At 44.8% G+C, this 19,804-nt stretch overlaps 7 non-coding genes across 7 annotated transcripts; all 7 read left to right on the top strand.

Moving 5' to 3' along the window:
• The first annotated feature begins 2,663 nt into the window (after window positions 1-2,663).
• TRNAV-AAC (transfer RNA valine (anticodon AAC)) lies at window positions 2,664-2,736 on the top strand. The gene has a single exon. It is a non-coding gene; the product is annotated as a tRNA-Val (tRNA).
• A 404-nt stretch (window positions 2,737-3,140) lies between these two features.
• On the top strand, window positions 3,141-3,213 carry TRNAV-CAC (transfer RNA valine (anticodon CAC)). The gene has a single exon. It is a non-coding gene; the product is annotated as a tRNA-Val (tRNA).
• A 97-nt stretch (window positions 3,214-3,310) lies between these two features.
• TRNAV-UAC (transfer RNA valine (anticodon UAC)) lies at window positions 3,311-3,383 on the top strand. Its single transcript has one exon. It is a non-coding gene; the product is annotated as a tRNA-Val (tRNA).
• Window positions 3,384-4,151: 768 nt separating this feature from the next.
• TRNAV-AAC (transfer RNA valine (anticodon AAC)) lies at window positions 4,152-4,224 on the top strand. The gene has a single exon. It is a non-coding gene; the product is annotated as a tRNA-Val (tRNA).
• Window positions 4,225-4,310: 86 nt separating this feature from the next.
• TRNAV-CAC (transfer RNA valine (anticodon CAC)) lies at window positions 4,311-4,383 on the top strand. The gene has a single exon. It is a non-coding gene; the product is annotated as a tRNA-Val (tRNA).
• A 13,058-nt stretch (window positions 4,384-17,441) lies between these two features.
• On the top strand, window positions 17,442-17,514 carry TRNAV-UAC (transfer RNA valine (anticodon UAC)). Its single transcript has one exon. It is a non-coding gene; the product is annotated as a tRNA-Val (tRNA).
• A 1,097-nt stretch (window positions 17,515-18,611) lies between these two features.
• On the top strand, window positions 18,612-18,684 carry TRNAV-UAC (transfer RNA valine (anticodon UAC)). Its single transcript has one exon. It is a non-coding gene; the product is annotated as a tRNA-Val (tRNA).
• Window positions 18,685-19,804: the final 1,120 nt, after the last annotated feature.

Raw genomic sequence — 19,804 nt, 5'->3', positions numbered from 1 at the left:
TGGCCAAATGCATTCAGGAAACTTTACAATGTAATGCCACATATAACACGAACTATATCATTACTCAATTCATTCAGTCTCAGATGTAGATTTGAAATATCTATAACGCATCTGTCCGGGATTCCACCACAACTAGAAAGGTCACAAATCTCTTGACACAAAAATGATGTGTGATGATTCATTCATACGTGCTCATTCACTGATTTTTTTTTTTTGATTTTTTTTTTACTCAATTACTCATCTCTCATCTTATTCAAAGGTTCTCATAGACATATATACAAGGATTCACACAGCCTGCCTATCTTGCACTTTGGATTTGATTAATACTTTTTCCAGGTTCTTTGCTGCACTACTTCCATATCTATCCTCAATTATATCACATAACCGGTCTCCTTCTTCAGGTGTCTTTCCCTGACTGTTCCCCATCTTTCTATCCTGTTTCTCTTGTTTCTTCCTGTTAGTCCCCTGCCTTAGGTGGTGTATTGGGTAAGCTCAAGACTAGGCTCTACTATACCTCGTTACCTTCTTCCTAAGGTGCCAACAGGTTAAACGGGGTGTCTGTTCCTCCTTGTACTACGTGTCTCGTGTACTTATATGCTAGGTAGCATCCGAACAGTAACACTCCCACAACACACAGGATTGTAAACAAAGTATCCATTTATCGGGGTTCTTCAGTCATATCCTGTCACAGGCTCATTTCGTGGTCCTGTGCTCATTCGGTCACACTCTTATCTGTCACAAGGTTTATTCGTAAAGGGTGTTGATTTAAGCTTAGGCGGTGACCTCCCCGAAAGGACGCTGTCACATGACCCAGTTAGGCAATATCACCACTCTTTGAACGAATACCTACTGTGCAGCTTATTTGTCTACTTTCCACAGTCCTTCAAATCAAGGCAGTCACTCAACAACCTCCTCTATTCCTAGTGCGGAACCGTCTATTGTGAAAAACTTGTCCGTCCGGGCTGCGCAGTATGAACTGTTCACCCAGCCTTATATTCCGTAATGTCAGACCTCTCAACATGTCACTCAATGGGACATGTGTATTCAATGCTAACAATACCCACCACTGTTCTCCCTTCTTGAAGTGATGAAACTTTTTATGTTTGTGTCTGGGGTTGTCCCTGCAAATGTCCAATCACCATACCCGTTATGATTTGCATCAGTTCTTCTCCTAAAAATAGCAGTACACAGGCAGAATCTGCAATAGCCTCTCATTCGGACAGGAATTACATATGCGTGTCACACCCGATTTCCTCAGAGTTCTTATATGGACCTAATTTTATGGCCCCCTCCTCTACTAGATTCCCCTTGATACGGACCTTAGTTATAATGATAGATTATGAAGAGCAGAGAAGAGAAGAATTGATCTCTTACCTGGCCAGGTGTTTAGGTCTGCTGTTCACAATTTCATCAGTAACTGGAGTGGTCTGTAGATCGGATAGTCTTGGAGAGGTGCATATATAAGGTCCCTGTTTCGGGCGCCAGGAAACTGTCGGGATCCCTCAGATATCTCTTTCTTCTGAAGGACCGATGTTCTTGGGTGTAAGGCACCATATGTCTCTAATTGATTGCTTCGTCGAGAAGGATAACACAGACACAAGCTGTATAATACCACTCGGGATGCCTGCCAATACGCCTCTGGCTTATCAGTTAGGCTTCCATCTTTTATAGCAAAGAATTTAAACATTTACAGACATGCGCAGTATAAAAAATGATTTCACAACTTGTTTTCTACAAAGAAAGTCATGTAGGCTAAAAAGCAGGAGTATTTGACCTTGGTTCACAAGGGAACAGAAAAGATAAGTTTTAAACAAGAAAATGCAACATAGACAGAACTCAATTTAACTCCTTCAGTTCCTATCACCATCCTCCTGAAAGTTCCCTGTTTTGATCCCGGGCAGAAACATGTGGCTTTTCTTTATTTTGATCACAAATGTATATTGTTGGCTTAATTAGCATTAGTTAGCATATTCTATTGCTGGTTTAATGAGCATTACTTTTACCAATGTGATTATTTCTACCCGTTTTTGCTTTTGGCAAGCATGTGTGTTTTTGACAGTGTCTAAGTGTTCCTAATTCAAGTAACACCTGATAGGATCAAGGTGCGAAAACAGGCATCTAGGTGCTTTTTCTTTTTGGCTTTTGGACAAAGGCATGAGAATGTTTTGTGGAGCATGGTTTTGTTTCCCTGTTTGTTCTTTTTCTCCAATAGCCTGACAAATGAAAGGTTCCTGTGTTGCAAAATGCACTTTGTCCTGTCTTCAGACATAGAGGAAGACCTCTTGACTTTGGCTGGCTGTTTTTTTCTTTTTCAAGTTCATTTCAGCATGTTTAAACATCTTTAGCTTTGCATGGAGTTTCTGAAGTGTAGTGGTTGTCACGTTCACCTCACACGCAAACGGTCCCCAGTTCAAAACTGGATAGAAGCATGACATTAGGTGTTGATATTAAAGCTTTTGACGTTGAGTCTTTGTTCTCGATGGCTCGTCATGACCACAGTAACCTTCCTCAGCCGGTTTCTGTAGTGTAGTGGTTATCACTTTCGACTAACACGCGAAAGGTCCCCAGTTCGAAACAATCTGTTACCCTTTGGTATCCAAGCTTTTGACTTTCAGTTCTTGATCTCGATTACTTGTTGTCACCACAGTAAACACTTGCATCCGGTTTCTGTAGTGTAGTGGTTATCACGTTCGCCTAACACGCGAAAGGTCCCCAGTTTGAAACTGGGCAGAAACACGCTGTTACCCTTTGGTATCCAAGCTTTTGACTTTCAGTTCTTGATCTCGATTGCTTGTTGTCACCAAAGTAAGCACTTGCATCCGGTTTCTGTAGTGTAGCTGTTATCACGTTCGCCTCACACGCGAACGGTCCCCAGTTCGAAACTGGATAGAAGCATGACATTCGGCGTTGATATTAAAGCTTTTGACGTTGAGTCTTTGTTCTCGATGGCTCGTCATGACCACATTAACCTTCCGCAGCCGGTTTCTGTAGTGTAGTGGTTATCACGTTCGCCTAACACGCGAAAGGTCCCCATTTTGAAACTGGGCAGAAACACGCTGTTACCCTTTGGTATCCAAGCTTTTGACTTTCAGTTCTTGATCTCGATTGCTTGTTGTCACCACAGTAAGTGCTTGCATCCGGTTTCTGTAGTGTAGCGGTTATCACGTTCGACTCACACGCGAAAGGTCCCCAGTTCGAAACTGGGCAGAAACACAGCTTTTACTCTTGGAAAATGATCTTTTTGACTTTCAGTGCTTGTTCTTTATTGCTTGCCATGACCACAGCATTTTTTGTTTGCTTGAATCGGTTGGATTCTGTAGTGTAGCGGTTATCACGTTCGCTTTACACGCGAAAGGTCCTCAGTTCGAAACTGGGCAGAAACACAGCGTTCCTCTTGCAAACTAGTGCTTTTGACAATGAGTGCTTGATCTTTAATGCTTGCCATGACCACAGTAAACGCTCTTGTCTGGTTACTGTAGTGTAGTGATTGTCCTGTTTGCCATCCTCCTGAAAGTTCCCTGTTTTGATCCCCGGCAGAAACATGTGGCTTTTCTTTATTTTGATCACAAACGTATATTGTTGGCTTAATTAGCCTTAGTTAGCATATTCTATTGCTGGTTTAATGAGCATTACTTTTACCAATGTGATTATTTCTACCCGTTTTTGCTTTTGGCAAGCATGTGTGTTTTTGACAGTGTCTAAGTGTTCCTAATTCAAGTAACACCTGATAGGATCAAGGTGCGAAAGCAGGCATCTAGGTGCTTTTTCTTTTTGACTTTTGGACAAAGGCATGAGAATGCTTTGTGGAGCATGGTTTTGTTTCCCTGTTTGTTCTTTTTCTCTAATAGCCTGACAAATGAAAGGTTCCTGTGTTGCAAAATGCACTTTGTCCTGTCTTCAGACATAGAGGAAGACCTCTTGACTTTGGCTGGCTGTTTTTTTCTTTTTCAAGTTCATTTCAGCATGTTTAAACATCTTTAGCTTTGCATGGAGTTTCTGAAGTGTAGTTGTTGTCACGTTCACCTCACACGCGACCGGTCCCCAGTTCGAAACTGGATAGAAGCATGACATTAGGCGTTGATATTAAAGCTTTTGACGTTGAGTCTTTGTTCTCAATGGTGCGTCATGACCACAGTAACCTTCCGCAGCCGGTTTCTGTAGTGTAGTGGTTATCACGTTCGCCTAACACGCGAAAGGTCCCCAGTTCGAAACTGGGCAGAAACACGCTGTTACCCTTTGGTATCCAAGCTTTTGACTTTCAGTTCTTGATCTCGATTGCTTGTTGTCACCACAGTAAGCGCTTGCATCCGGTTTCTGTAGTGTAGCGGTTATCACGTTCGCATCACACGCGAAAGGTCCCCAGTTCGAAACTGGGCAGAAACACAGCTTTTTCTCTTGGAAAACGATCTTTTTGACTTTCAGTGCTTGTTATTTATTGCTTGCCATGACCACAGCATTTTTTGTTTGTTTGAATCGGTTGGTTTCTGTAGTGTAGCAGTTATCACGTTCGCTTTACACGTGAAAGGTCCTCAGTTCGAAACTGGGTAGAAACACAGCGTTCCTCTTGCAAACTAGCGCTTTTGACAATGAGTGCTTGATCTTTAATGCTTGCCATGACCACAGTAAATGCTCTTGTCTTGTTACTGTAGTGTAGTGATTGTCCTGTTTGCCATCCTCCTGAAAGTTCCCTGTTTTGATCCCGGGCAGAAACATGTGGCTTTTCTTTATTTTGATCACAAACGTATATTGTTGGCTTAATTAGCCTTAGTTATCATATTCTATTGCTGGTTTAATGAGCATTACTTTTACCAATGTGATTATTTCTACCCGTTTTTGCTTTTGGCAAGCATGTGTGTTTTTGACAGTGTCTAAGTGTTCCTAATTCAAGTAACACCTGATAGGATCAAGGTGCGAAAGCAGGCATCTAGGTGCTTTTTCTTTTTGGCTTTTGGACAAAGGCATGAGAATGTTTTGTGGAACATGGTTTTGTTTCCCTGTTTGTTCTTTTTCTCCAATAGCCTGACAAATGAAAGGTTCCTGTGTTGCAAAATGCACTTTGTCCTGTCTTCAGACATAGAGGAAGACCTCTTGACTTTGGCTGGCTGTTTTTTTCTTTTTCAAGTTCATTTCAGCATGTTTAAACATCTTTATCTTTGCATGGAGTTTCTGAAGTGTAGTGGTTGTCACTAGAGTTGAGCGACTTTTGGTTTTTTAGGGTCGCGTTTCGTTTCGTGAAACCCGACTTTTCCAAAAGTCGGGTCGAGCAAGATCGTCCGATTATAGGGAGAAGTCGGGGTCGTCCCGAAACACGAATCCCAATGTAAGTCAATGGGGAATAAAAGTCGGCAGTGAGAGGAGGACAGGAAACACACCTACAGTGCCCATTTGAATGCCAAAAGCATCAATTCTTCTTACTTAAGCTTGTCAACCTTAATTAACTTCATAATACAAGTTACGCACTGAAAAATGGGGGTTATTTGGCTAAATTTGTGGGGGGGAGGGCTGGCTGCAGGTTTTCATGTGCCCTGGGCGAAAGAGCGCCCCTTTAACACATACCACAACTCATCATGCTCCGATACGGCAGAGAAATAGCGGTATAGTACAATGAAAAATACCTCACTTTTTACATCTCATGACGAGGCCCATCTATTTCTCCATACAAAATCATTGGTCCCATATAATGTTTGAAACAGTATATGATGAGCTCCACATAATGCTACAGTATATGTTGGTCCCCATGGATGAAGCTCCACTGTCTTATGGGCCCAAATAATGCTCCAAACATAATGGGCCCCATTTCTAATGCTCTAGTGTATAATGGGCCCTGTAAATGCTGCTCCAGTGTCTGATGTCCACCTTTGGAATGTTCCAGTGTATGGTGGGCCCCATCTATCATTCTCCAGAGTATAGTGCGCCTCAAAAATTGCTGTCCCAACATAGAAAACAATCAAATAAGTCTCCTCGCTAGGGAATCCCTGTACTTGTCTGGACAGGTGCTGTAGCTTGCTTAACAGCTCGCCAGCCGTTCTCACGCCCAGTATGGATTGCACGTGATTGCACAAAGGTTAGAAAGGGTACCGTATCCCTGGATAACATGTATGGATAGCGTACACATTCAAAATATATGTCTATACAGCATGAGGCAGGCTCAGACGGTGTTAGGGCCAGTATGGATTGCACGTCATTGCACAAAGGTTAGAAGGGGTACCGTATCCCCGGATAACATGTATGGATAGCGTACACATTCAAAATATATGTCTTTACAGCATGAGGCAGGCTCAGAGAGTGTTAGGCCCAGTATGGATTGCACGTCATTGCACAAAGGTTAGAAGGGGTACCGTATCCCCGGATAACATGTATGGATAGCGTACACATTCAAAATATATGTCTATACAGCATGAGGCAGGCTCAGACGGTGTTAGGCCCAGTGTGGATTGCACGTCATTGCACAAAGGTTAGAAAGGGTACCGTATCCCCGGATAACATGTATGGATAGCGTACACATTCAAAATATATGTCTATACAGCATGAGGCAGGCTCAGATGGTGTTAGGCCCAGTATGGATTGCACGTCATTGCACAAAGGTTAGAAGGGGTACCGTATCCCCGGATAACATGTATGGATAGCATACACATTCAAAATATATGTCTATACAGCATGAGGCAGGCTCAGACGGTGTTAGGCCCAGTATGGATTGCACGTCATTGCACAAAGGATAGAAGGGGTACCGTATCCCCGGATAACATGTATGGATAGCGTACACATTCAAAATATATGTCTATACAGCATGAGGCAGGCTCAGACGGTGTTAGGCCCAGTATGGATTGCACGTCATTGCACAAAGGTTAGAAGGGGTACCGTATCCCCGGATAACATGTATGGACAGCGTACACATTCAAAATATATGTCTATACAGCATGAGGCAGGCTCAGACGGTGTTAGGCCCAGTATGGATTGCACGTCATTGCACAAAGGTTAGAAGGGGTACCGTATCCCCGGATAACATGTATGGATAGCGTACACATTCAAAATATATGTCTATACAGCATGAGGCAGGCTCAGACGGTGTTAGGCCCAGTATGGATTGCACGTCATTGCACAAAGGTTAGAAGGGGTACGGTATCCCCGGATAACATGTATGGATAGCGTACACATTCAAAATATATGTCTATACAGCATGAGGCAGGCTCAGACGGTGTTAGGCCCAGTATGGATTGCACGTGATTGCACAAAGGTTAGAAAGGGTACCGTATCCCTGGATAACATGTATGGATAGCGTACACATTCAAAATATATGTCTATACAGCATGAGGCAGGCTCAGACGGTGTTAGGCCCAGTATGGATTGCACATCATTGCACAAAGGTTAGAAGGGGTACCGTATCCCCGGATAACATGTATGGATAGCGTACACATTCAAAATATATGTCTATACAGCATGAGGCAGGCTCAGACGGTGTTAGGCCCAGTATGGATTGCACGTCATTGCACAAAGGTTAGAAAGGGTACCGTATCCCTGGATAACATGTATGGATAGCGTACACATTCAAAATATATGTCTCAGGAGGCAGGCTCAGACGGTGTCAGGCACAGTATGGATTTGACGGCCCAGATTGCACAGCGGAGGAGCAGGGAGAGGTAAAGATTGCAAATGCTGGGGCCCTTGCCAAGCAAGGGGGGCCCACTCGTGGGCGTCGGTACTGGCACTGGGCCCCTCATAGTGCAGCGGTGTGTCTGACGGCGGGTGTGCACCACCACCGTCAGAGACACTTGATTGCACTATGAGGGACCCTGTGCCAGTGCCCGCGCCCAAGAGTCGGCCTACCCACCTGTCCAGGGCAACGGCACTCGCACGGTGTCGTGCGTTAGGTGGTGACCCCGGCCATGGGGGGGAGGCAGCACAGTTAGGGAGTTTTAGAAAGTGGCATATGTTGATGTTGGACATTCAACTGATGCAAAAGGCGAAATAGGTGAAGTACCAGGAAGAGGTGGACCAAAGCAAGCCATTTTTCTGTCACCCTATGTGTCATCAGGGGAAGGTGGGACAAAATCCTTGGAAACCCATGCATGGTTCATGTTAATGAAGGCTAGATCATCCACATTTTGGGTTGACAGACGGGTCCTTTTTTCTGTCAGGATTGATCCAGCTGCACTGAAGACTCTTTCCGATATCACAGTTGCAGCTGGGCAAGCGAGCTCCTGTAAGGCATATTGTGCCAATTCAGGCCAGGTGTCCATTTTAGCGGCCCAATAGTCAAAGGGGAATGACCTGTGTGGGAGAACATCGATATGGGAGGAAAAGTAGTTTGTAACCATAGTTGACAACTGCTGTCTCCTGTCACTTTCCATCAATGCAGTATTACCAGTTGTGTGAGCGGTATTTGAAAAATCAGTCCACAACATTGTGATGAAACCCCTGTCTCCAACGCCACTTCTGCTGTGTGCACCACGAACACCTCTGCCAAGCTGCCCCCGGCCCGTACGGCTCGTGTGAGAACCATCACCGCTGCTGTGTGCTGGGAATGCCTCAAGCAACCGATTTACCAGAGTTGCTTGTTTATTAGCCAATATTAGGTCAAGGTTCTCCTGTGGCATGATGTTTTGTAATTTGCCTTTATAGCGTGGATCCAGGATGCTGGCCAACCAGTAGTCGTCATCGTTCATCATTTTGGCTATGCGGGGGTCCCTTTTTAGGATCCGCAAGGCATAATCTGACATGTGGGCCAATGTTCCCGGTGTCAATGATGCACTGCGAGTGCTGGGTGGAGGAGCACTTTCTGGCAAATCCACATCCCTCCAGTCATGCACAAACCCTGTACCAGACCTTGCCACGCCAACATTTTCACTTGCCCCACGAGATGCATCCTCCTCCCCTAAGTAATCATCCCCATCATCCTCCTCCTCCTCCTCTTCTTCCTCCACCTCGTCCAGGAGAGGTCCCTGAGCAGACAATGGCTGAATGTCATCAAGGATTCCCTCCTCCTCTTCCTCCTCATCAACATTGGCTGCAGACGCCTGCTCCTTAAGGTGCGTCAAAGTTTGCATGAGCAGACGCATAAGTGGGATGCTCATGCTTAGGATGGCGTCGTCTGCGCTTACGAGCCGTGTGCATTCCTCAAAACACTGAAGGACTTTACAAAGGTCTTTCAGCTTCGACCACTGCACGCCTGTCAACTCCATGTCTGCTCTCAAAGTGCCTGGCCGTGTATCCTCCCACAAATGCATTATGGCCTGCCTCTGCTCGCACAGCCGCTCTACCATGTGCAGGGTGGAGTTCCACCTTGTTGCAATGTCGATAATGAGGCGGTGGTTGGGAAGGTGGAGCAATCGCTGCAGCTTCTGCATACGAACGGAGTGTACAGGCGACCGGCGGATGTGCGCACACAGTCTTCGCACCTTCTGGAGCAGGGCTGTTAACTCCGGATAATTTTTGAGGAAGCACTGCACCACCAGGTTCAAGGTGTGAGCCAAGCAAGGTATGTGGCTGAGTTTTGAAAGGGCTATGGCTGCCACAAAATTACGGCCGTTATCACTAACTACCTTGCCTGCCTCAAGATGTACACTGCCCAGCCATGACTCAGTTTGTAGCTTCAAGTACTCGGCCAGCACCTCGGCGGTGTGTCTGTCGCCCAAACACATCATCTGCAACACAGCCTGCTGACGCTTTCCACTAGCTGCTCGATAGGGGGACACATCGTGTGCAACAGTGGCAGCTGCAGATGGAGTGCTCGTACGACTGCGCTCTGTGGACGAGCTGTCGCTTCTGGAGGAGGAGGAGGAGGAGGGTCGAACGCCTACAGCCAACTGTTTCCTATACCGTGGGCTAGGCAGCACTGTCCCACCACCGCTGTCCCCTGTGGACCCTGCATCCACCACATTAACCCAGTGCGCAGTGATGGACACGTAACGGCCCTGGCCATGCCGACTGGACCATGCATCAGTTGTGAGGTGCACCTTTCCGCTCACTGACTGCTTGAGTGCATGGACAATGCGGTCTTTCACATGATGGTGGAGGGCTGGGATGGCTTTGCGAGAGAAGAAGTGGCGACTGGGTAGGTCATAGCGTGGTACTGCATAGGCCATGAGTTCGCGGAAAGCTGTGCTTTCCACCAACCGAAAGGGCATCATCTCAAACGAGATTAGTTTGGCAATGTGGGCGTTCAAACCCAGTGTACGCGGATGAGAGACTGAGTACTTTCTTGACCTACTCATAGTGTCTGGGAGGGTGAGCTGGACTTGAGAGCTGCATATGGTGGAAGTAGCGGTGGACAGGGCGGACTGAGAGAGGGTTGATGATGGTGATGGAGTTGGTGTTCTTTCTGATGGCCTAGAATCAGTCTTTCGTTGATATAACAGTGGGATTCCCTGACTGCTGTGGCCTTGCAACGACACCTCAACATTTGCTGCTGTGCTAACCGGTGGGCTTACAGTGGGGGAAACAATGTAGCGTTGCTGACTACCTTCGTTGTGATCAGTTGCACATGTGGCACTTGAGGTTTGGTGTTGTGTCCACGCTTGCAAGTGCATGCTGGTTAAATGTCTAAGCATGCAACTGGTATTCAAATTTTTCAGATTTTTCCCTCGGCTAAAGGTCTTTGTGCACTTCTTACAGATAACCTTGGCCTGATCATGAGGATTTTGTTCAAAAAAGTGCCACACTGCACTCTTCCTACTTTGGCAGACATTTTGCGGCCTAGCACGCTGTGATCTTTTGACCCTCTGGACAAGCTGTCCAGCAACTCTTTTGATGTTTGGAACCTGTCTTTGGAGTGCTCCGGGCCTGCCAGATAACAGCTGTTGCGATGTCGATGTCTGCTGTGGATGCTCCTCATCTGAGCTATTGGAAGCAGCACCCTCTTCCCCCAATGGATGCCAATCTGGGTCAACAACTGGGTCATCCATCACCTCCTCTTCTATGTCATGTGCACCTTTCTCTGTGTCACCGTGTATGGTGGTATAGTGTGCGGGAAGGGGCACCTGAGTCTCATCAGGGTCAAAATCTGGCTCTGTACACTGCGAGGACAATGTAGTGCTCTGAGTGAATGTACCAGCAGAATCATCCATCAGCGGCTGTGCATCAGTGCACTCCATGTCAGATTCATCTTGGCCTGGGTAATTCACCATTTGACTTGATAATCCAGGCATGGTATGTGAAAACAGCTCCATGGAGTAATCAGTAGTATGGCCTGCGTCATCCTTCAATCTTGGTTGGGGTGAAGGACACAAGGAAAGGTGTGGTTCATGAACATGAGCCTCCAATGACGACTCAGTGCTTTTACTTTTTACAACTGAAGAAGAGGAGGCGATAGAGCTGGAGGCTGAGTCAGCAATGTAAGACAAAACTTTTTCCTGATGCTCTGCCTTTAAAAGCGGTTTGCCAACTCCTAGAAAACTAAGCGTTCGAGTCCTTATGTAGCCAGACGATGACACAGGGTCAGCACCTCCTGCATTCGGTCCTATTTTGCTCTTGCCACTACCATCAGATCCACCACCAACACCATCATTACCAGCTGCCAACCCCCGCCCAATTCCACGGCCTCTTCCACCAGCCTTCCTCATTTTTGGTAGAAATGTAGACAAAATCCAACAAACTATATAGTAATGTAAAACAAGGTACAAGGTGTCTATAGGACAGGGGAGTTTTAGAATTTCTGCACACACTTGTGGACAGTGGACACTTGTGGATTGTGTGCGGCCCTCTGATATCTGAGCGCTATGTGACACGCTCGATGGCACAGCTGCCTGTGACCAAAGTGACGAGAGGATAATGGAGATTTTGAATCTCTGCGTACACTTTTGGACACTGGACACTTGTGGATTGTGTGAGGCCCACTGATATCTGAGCGCTATGTGACACGCTCGATGGCACAGCTGCCTGTGACCAAAGTGACGAGAGGATAAGGGAGATTTTGAATCTCTGCGTACACTTTTGGACACTGGACACTTGTGGATTGTGTGAGGCCCACTGATATCTGAGCGCTATGTGACACGCTCGATGGCACAGCTGCCTGTGACCAAAGTGACGAGAGGATAATGGAGATTTTGAATCTCTGCGTACACTTTTGGACACTGGACACTTGTGGATTGTGTGAGGCCCACTGATATCTGAGCGCTATGTGACACGCTCGATGGCACAGCTGCCTGTGACCAAAGTGAAGAGAGGATAATGGAGATTTTGAATCTCTGCGTACACTTTCGGACACTGGACACTTGTGGATTGTGTGAGGCCCACTGATATCTGAGCGCTATGTGACACGCTCGATGGCACAGCTGCCTGTGACCAAAGTGACGAGAGGATAATGGAGATTTTGAATCTCTGCGTACACTTTTGGACACTGGACACTTGTGGATTGTGTGAGGCCCACTGATATCTGAGCGCTATGTGACACGCTCGATGGCACAGCTGCCTGTGACCAAAGTGACGAGAGGATAATGGAGATTTTGAATCTCTGCGTACACTTTTGGACACTGGACACTTGTAGATTGTGTGAGGCCCACTGATATCTGAGCGCTATATAACACGCTCGATGGCACAGCTGCCTGTGACCAAAGTGACAAGAGGATAATGGAGATTTTGAATCTCTGCGTTCACTTGTGGACACTGGACACTTGTGGATTGTGTGAGGCCCACTGATATCTGAGCGCTATGTGACACGCTCGATGGCACAGCTGCCTGTGACCAAAGTGACAAGAGGATAATGGAGATTTTGAATCTCTGCGTACACTTTTGGACACTGGACACTTATAGATTGTGTGAGGCCCACTGATATCTGAGCGCTATGTGACACGCTCAATGGCACAGCTGCCTGTGACCAAAGTGACGAGAGGATAATGGAGATTTTGAATCTCTGCGTACACTTTTGGACACTGGACACTTGTGGATTGTGTGAGGCCCACTGATATCTGAGCGCTATGTGACACACTCGATGGCACAGCTGCCTGTGACCAAAGTGACGAGAGGATAATGGAGATTTTGAATCTCTGCGTACACTTTTGGACACTGGACACTTGTGGATTGTGTGAGGCCCACTGATATCTGAGCGCTATGTGACACGCTCGATGGCACAGCTGCCTGTGACCAAAGTGATGAGAGGATAAGGGAGATTGGATTGCTTTTAAAAAAGCAGTTTGCGGAGCATTGGGTAAACAGCAATGCCAGCGTGTCAGGAAGCCTTAAAAGGCAGCCCAACAACCAACACCACTGATACACCACAATATAGCCTCCCCTTGCACTGCACACACAGTGACTTGTGTGTTGTGCAGGCCAAATCGCTAGCAGCAGAAGCAGTTTTTTTGTCTTCTTCCCTGCCTAACGCTCTCCCTACAGAATCAGCAGCAACCTCTCCCTATACTAAGATCGGCAGAAGTAAGATGGCGGTCGGCGTGCACGCCCTTTTATACCCCCTGTGACGCCCACCAAAGCAAGCCAATCACTTGCATGCCCTTCTGAAAGATGGTGGTGACCAGTGCCTAGGTCATCACGTTGCCCACAGTGTCCGTGGATCCTGATTGGCTGAAAAAGAGCGCAAAACAAACTTTTGAAACGAGACTTTGGCGCGTAAGTCGCCGACCTCGTGGCCGACCTCATCCTAGGGTCGGGTTTCGTTTCATGAAACCCGACTTTGCCAAAAGTCGGCGACTTTTGAATTTTTTCGACCCGTTTCGCTCAACTCTAGTTATCACGTTCGCCTAACACGCGAAAGGTCCCCAGTTCGAAACTGGGCAGAAACACGCTGTTACCCATAGAATCATAGAATCATAGAATCATAGAATCTTAGAGTTGGAAGGGACCTCCTGGGCCATCTGGTCCAACCCCCTGCTCAAAGCAGGATTCGCTAAATCATCCCAGTCAGATGTCTGTCCAGCATCTGTTTGAAGACTTCCATTGAAGGAGAACTCACCACTTCTCGTGGCAGCCTGTTCCACTCATTGATCACTCTAACTGTCAAAAAGTTTTTTCTAATATCTAAACTGTGTCTCTTCCCATTCAGTTTCATCCCATTGCTTCTAGTCTTTCCTTGTGCAAATGAGAATAAAGTTGATCCTTCTACAATGTGACAGCCCTTTAGATATTTGTAGACAGCTATTAAGTCTTCTCTCAGTCTTCTCTTTTGCAAACTAAACATTCCCAAATCCTGCAACCTTTCCTCATAAGACAGGGTTTGCAGACCGGTCACCATTCTGGTCGCTCTTTTCTGAACTTGCTCCAGTTTGTTGATGTCTTTTTTAAAATGTGGTGCCCAAAACTGGACACAATATTCCAGATGAGGTCTGACCAAAGAGGAGTAGAGGGAAATAATGACTTCACGTGATCTAGACTGTATGCTTCTGTTAATACATCCTAGAATTGCATTTGCCTTTTTTGCTGCTGCATCACACTGTTGACTCATATTCAGTCTGTGATCTATTAGTATACCCAAGTCTTTTTCACATGTGCTGTCACTTAGCCCTATTCCTCCCATTCTATATATGCTTTTTTCATTTTTATTGCCCAGATGTAGTACTTTGCATTTCTCCCTGTTAAAAACCATTCTGTTAGTTGCTGCCCACTTCTCCAGTTTATTTAAATCTTTTTGAATCATCTCTCTCTCCTCTCTAGTATTAGCTATCCCTCCTAGCTTTGTGTCATCAGCAAATTTAATCAGTTTACCCTCAATTCCTTCATCTAAATCGTTGATAAAGATGTTGAACAATACAGGGCCCAGGACAGAGCCCTGTGGTACCCCACTTGAGACATTCTTCCAACTGGATGTGCAGCCATTTACGACCACTCTTTGGGTCCGATCACTAAGCCAGTTATGAATCCACCTAACAGTTGCCTTGTCCATTCCATACTTAGTCATTTTTTCAATAAGGATTGTATGAGAGACTTTGTCAAATGCTTTGCTGAAGTCAAGATATACTATATCTACAGCATTTCCTTGATCCACCCAATCAGTGATACCGTCATAGAAGGAAATTAAGTTAGTCTGACATGACTTATCAGTTACAAACCCATGCTGACTCTGTTTAATCACTTCATTCTTATCCAGGTATTGACATACATGTAGTTTAATAATTTGTTCAAAGATCTTTCCTGGTATAGAAGTCAGACTCACCGGCCTATAGTTGCCTGGGTCCACCTTCTTCCCCTTTTTGAAGATAGGAACAACATTTGCTCTTCTCCAGTCTTCTGGCACTTCTCCTGTTCTCCAAGAATTTTCAAAGATTATGGAGAGGGGTTCAAAAATTTCTTCTGCTATCTCCTTCAGTACTCTGGGGTGTAATTCATCTGGACCTGGAGACTTGAATTCATTTAGGTTAGCTAAGTGTTTCCTCACTATCTTTCTGTTTATAGATATCCTGGATTCTTCTATTCCCTTAATAGGACAGTGAATAACAGTTGATGTTGCATTTCCTTTCTGAGAGAAAACAGATGCAAAATAGGAATTTAAAAGTTCAGCCTTCTCAACATCCTGTCTTACCATTTCATCATTTTCATCCTGTAAAAATACTATAGCATCTTTGACTTTTCTTTTACTTTTGACATATCCCCAAAATCCTTTATTATTGCTTTTGACATCTCTTGCAAGCCTCAGTTCATTTTCAGCTTTAGCTAATCTGATTTGTGCCCTGCAGGTTCTGCAGACAGCATTATATTCTTCTTTAGATATGCCTCCCTCTTTCCATTTTATAAACATTTTTTTCTTCCTTTTTAGCATGTGCTTAAGTTCTGTGTTCATCCATCCTGGTTTCCTTAAATGCTTCCTATTCTTCCCTCTTTTCGGAATTGTTAACAACTGTGCTTTGAGAATTTCATTTTTCAAGATTTCCCATCCTTCCTGGACATTTTTGTCTTTAAGGATATCCAGCCATTGGATCCCTCCAATTCTCTTTCTGAATCCCTTAAAATCTGCCTTTCTGAAATCTAACCTTGACGTCTGAGTCTTCACAGGTCTTCCACCTCTAGTTATCCAAAATTCTAAAATAGCATGGTCGCTACCTCCTAGGGTCCCAGCCACTTTTACCTCCTCAACCATTTCCTCCCTTTGGTATCCAAGCTTTTGACTTTCAGTTCTTGATCTCGATTGCTTGTTGTCTCCACAGTAAGCGCTTGCATCCGGTTTCTGTAGTGTAGCTGTTATCACGTTCGCCTCACACTCAAAAGGTCCCCACTTCGAAACTGGGCAGAAACACAGCTTTTTCTCTTGGAAAACGATCTTGTTGACTTTCAGTGCTTGTTCTTTATTGCTTGCCATGACCACAGCATCTTTTGTTTGTTTGAATCGGTTTGTTTCTGTAGTGTAGCGTTTATCACGTTTGCTTTACACGCGAAAGGTCCTCAGTTCGAAACTGGGCAGAAACACAGCGTTCGTCTTGCAAACTTGCGCTTTTGACAATGAGTGCTTGATCTTTAATGCTTGCCATGACCACAGTAAACGCTCTTGTCTGGTTACTGTAGTGTAGTGATTGTCCTGTTTGCCATCCTCCTGAAAGTTCCCTGTTTTGATCCCGGGCAGAAACATGTGGCTTTTCTTTATTTTGATCACAAACGTATATTGTTGGCTTAATTAGCCTTAGTTAGCATATTCTATTGCTGGTTTAATGAGCATTACTTTTACCAATGTGATTATTTCTACCCGTTTTTGCTTTTGGCAAGCATGTGTGTTTTTGACAGTGTCTAAGTGTTCCTAATTCAAGTAACACCTGATAGGATCAAGGTGCGAAAGCAGGCATCTAGGTGCTTTTTCTTTTTGGCTTTTGGACAAAGGCATGAGAATGTTTTGTGGAGCATGGTTTTGTTTCCCTGTTTGTTCTTTTTCTCCAATAGCCTGACAAATGAAAGGTTCCTGTGTTGCAAAATGCACTTTGTCCTGTCTTCAGACATAGAGGAAGACCTCTTGACTTTGGCTGGCTGTTTTTTTCTTTTTCAAGTTCATTTCAGCATGTTTAAACATCTTTAGCTTTGCATGGAGTTTCTGAAGTGTAGTGGTTGTCACGTTCACCTCACATGCGAACGGTCCCCAGTTCGAAACTGGATAGAAGCATGACATTAGGTGTTGATATTAAAGCTTTTGACGTTGAGTCTTTGTTCTCGATGGCTCGTCATGACCACAGTAACCTACCGCAGCCGTTTTCTGTCGTGTAGTGGTTATCACGTTAGCCTAACACGCGAAAGGTCCCCAGTTTGAAACTGGGCAGAAACACGCTGTTACCCTTTGGTATCCAAGCTTTTGACTTTCAGTTCTTGATCTCGATTGCTGGTTGTCACCACAGTAAACGCTTGCATCCGGTTTCTGTAGTGTAGCGGTTATCACGTTCGCCTCACACGCGAAAGGTCCCCAGTTCGAAACTGGGCAAAAGCACAGCTTTTTCTCTTGGAAAACGATCTTGTTGACTTTCAGTGCTTGTTCTTTATTGCTTGCCATGACCACAGCATTTTTTGTTTGTTTGAATAGGTTGGCTTCTGTAGTGTAGCGGTTATTACGTTCGCTTTACACGCGAAAGGTCCTCAGTTCGAAACTGGGCAGAAACACAGCATTCCTCTTGCAAACTAGCGCTTTTGACAATGAGTGCCTGATCTTTAATGCTTGCCATGACCACAGTAAACGCTCTTGTCTGGTTACTGTAGTGTAGTGATTGTCCTGTTTGCCATCCTCCTGAAAGTTTCCTGTTTTGATCCCGGGCAGAAACATGTGGCTTTTCTTTATTTTGATCACAAACGTATATTGTTGGCTTAATTAGCCTTAGTTAGCATATTCTATTGCTGGTTTAATGAGCATTACTTTTACCAATGTGATTATTTCTACCCGTTTTTGCTTTTGGCAAGCATGTGTGTTTTTGACAGTGTCTAAGTGTTCCTAATTCAAGTAACACCTGATAGGATCAAGGTGCGAAAGCAGGCATGTAGGTGCTTTTTCTTTTTGGCTTTTGGACAAAGGCATGAGAATGTTTTGTGGAGCATGGTTTTGTTTCCCTGTTTGTTCTTTTTCTCCAATAGCCTGACAAATGAAAGGTTCCTGTGTTGCAAAATGCACTTTGTCCTGTCTTCAGACATAGAGGAAGACCTCTTGACTTTGGCTGGCTGTTTTTTTCTTTTTCAAGTTCATTTCAGCATGTTTAAACATCTTTAGCTTTGCATGGAGTTTCTGAAGTGTAGTGGTTGTCACGTTCACCTCACACGCGAACGGTCCCCAGTTCGAAACTGGATAGAAGCATGACATTAGGCGTTGATATTATAGCTTTTGACGTTGAGTCTTTGTTCTCGATGGCTCGTCATGACCACAGTAACCTTACGCAGCCGGTTTCTGTAGTGTAGTGGTTATCACGTTCGCCTAACACGCGAAAGGTCTCCAGTACGAAACTTGGCAGAAACACGCTGTTACTCTTTGGTATCCAAGCTTTTGACTTTCAGTTCTTGATCTCGATTGCTTGTTGTCACCACAGTAAGCACTTGCATCCGGTTTCTGTAGTGTAGCGGTTATCACGTTCGCCTCACTTGCGAAATGTCCTCAGTTCGAAACTGGGCCGAAACACAGATTTTTCTCTTGGAAAATGATCTTTTTTACTTTCAGTGCTTGTTCTTTATTGCTTGCCATGACCACAGCATTTTTTGCCTTTTTGAATCGGTTGGTTTCTGTAGTGTAGCGGTTATCACGTTCGCATTACACGCGAAAGGTCCTCAGTTCGAAACTGGGCAGAAACACAGCATTTCTCTTGCAAACTAGCGCTTTTGACAATGAGTGCTTGATCTTTAATGCTTGCCATGACCACAGTAAACGCTCTTGTCTGGTTACTGTAGTGTAGTGATTGTTCTGTTTGCCATCCTCCTGAAAGTTCCCTGTTTTGATCCCGGGCAGAAACATGTGGCTTTTCTTTATTTTGATCACAAACGTATATTGTTGGCTTAATTAGCCTTAGTTAGCATATTCTATTGCTGGTTTAATGAGCATTTCTTTTACCAATGTGATTATTTCTACCCGTTTTTGCTTTTGGCAAGCATGTGTGTTTTTGACAGTGTCTAAGTGTTCCTAATTCAAGTAACACCTGATAGGATCAAGGTGCTGTCGGGAACCCTCAGATTACTCTTTCATCTGAAGGACCGATGTTCTTAGGTGTGAAGCACCATATGTCTCTAATCAATTGCTCCGTCGATAAGGATAACACAGACACGGGCTGTATAATACCACTCGGGATGCCTGCCAAGACACCTCTGGCTTATCAGTTAGGCTTCCGTCTTTTATAGTAAAGAATTTAAACATTTACAGACATGCACAGTACAAATGATTTCACAACTTGTTTTCTACAAAGAAAGTCACTTAGGCGAAAAAGCAGAGGTATTTGACCTTGGTTCACAAGGGAGACGTCTGAGACATCTCCTCGAAGAACAGATAAGGTTTTAAACAAGAGAATGCAACATAGACAGAACTCAATTTAACTCCTTCAGTTCCTATCATTCCCCCCTTTGACATCTTCATTTTCCACAATCTGGAACACTGGATCCTGCAACAACAGCGGATAGTGGCTCGTTCACCAGGTACTATCCCAGGCCGACGGGTTGCCCAAGGGAGACAGGTCTTCTACCTTCTCCATCCCCCAGATACTGAAGCCACGTCCATCATTGCAAGAGTACGCTCCTTCATGCCAGAAATGAGATGTCAATCTAGGACTCAAAGGAATAATAGTTAAATTCTTGTTGTTTACAGTCAAACTTCCTTATCTATTTCTACATCTTTTCTTGCATACAGAGATACACCAAAAAACAAGTTTCAATAGCACATATATTACGAAGATACAAACAACAATACGTAATAGACTTAGTATAA

Source organism: Dendrobates tinctorius, unplaced genomic scaffold, assembly GCF_039654945.1.
Source record: "Dendrobates tinctorius isolate UK_male_01 unplaced genomic scaffold, ASM3965494v1 ptg000421c, whole genome shotgun sequence".
NCBI classification, from domain to species: domain Eukaryota; kingdom Metazoa; phylum Chordata; class Amphibia; order Anura; family Dendrobatidae; genus Dendrobates; species Dendrobates tinctorius.
The sequence above is the reverse complement of the archived record's forward strand: the minus strand, read 5'-3'. Positions and strand labels throughout refer to the sequence as shown.